Raw genomic sequence first — 884 nt, forward strand, 5'->3', positions numbered from 1 at the left:
CTGCACTTGTTAACACAATATACCTCGTGAGCACACAGGGGAAGTGCCACTACCTCCCTTAAAGTCTCTTTCCAGAGGCCAGCAAGTCCCCCATCCCTCCACTTCAGTCTGGGAAATCAACACCAAACGTCCTATAAAGCAAAAAGCATCTACCATGAGGACAGGCAAGTGTGAGGGATGGTTAAGAGCACAGATTGTCATCTGTGTGGCTTTGAAAAGTGAAAGTGAAAGTCGCTTACTCATGTCTGACTCTTATAGTCCATGGAGTTCTCCAGGCCAGAAAACTGGAGTGGGTAGCCTGATCCCTTCTCCAGGGGATCTTCCCAACCCAGGGATCGAACCTAGGTCTTCTGCATTGCAGGCAGATTCTTTACCAACTGAGCCACCAGGGAAACCTTTAACTAAGTTTATTTATTTTAAAAAAATGACTTCTTTTAAGGAGCATAGATTTTAAGTCAGATGCTGTAAAAACAGTCTGTTCAGCCAGCCACATGTGTGTGCATTCTCAATCACTCAGCCATATCTGGCTCTTTGCAACCCCATAAACTGCAACTCTCCTTGCTATTCTTTGAAACTGTATTCAAATGGGTATGTTTCTCCTTTCCTCCTTTTCCTTTCACTTCTCTTCTTTTCTCAGCTATTTGTAAGGCCTCCTCAGACAACCATTTTGCCTTTTTGCATTTCTTTCTCTTGGGGATGGTCTCGATCACTGCCTCCTCTACAATTTCATGAACTTCCATCCAAGCTGAGTGCTGAAGAATTGATGCTTTTGAACTGTGGTGTTGGAGAAGACTCTGGAGAGTCCCATGAACTCATGGAGATCAAACCATTCCATTCTAAAGGAAATCAGTCCTGAATATTCAATGAGAGGACTGATGCTGAAG

General features: G+C 43.9%; 1 non-coding gene across 1 annotated transcript; it reads right to left on the reverse strand.

The window, feature by feature from the left end:
* Window positions 1-320: 320 nt before the first annotated feature.
* On the reverse strand, window positions 321-392 carry TRNAC-GCA (transfer RNA cysteine (anticodon GCA)). The gene has a single exon. It is a non-coding gene; the product is annotated as a tRNA-Cys (tRNA).
* Between the last annotated feature and the right edge of the window lie 492 nt (window positions 393-884).

Source organism: Muntiacus reevesi, chromosome 8 (assembly GCF_963930625.1).
Source record: "Muntiacus reevesi chromosome 8, mMunRee1.1, whole genome shotgun sequence".
NCBI classification, from domain to species: Eukaryota; Metazoa; Chordata; class Mammalia; order Artiodactyla; family Cervidae; genus Muntiacus; species Muntiacus reevesi.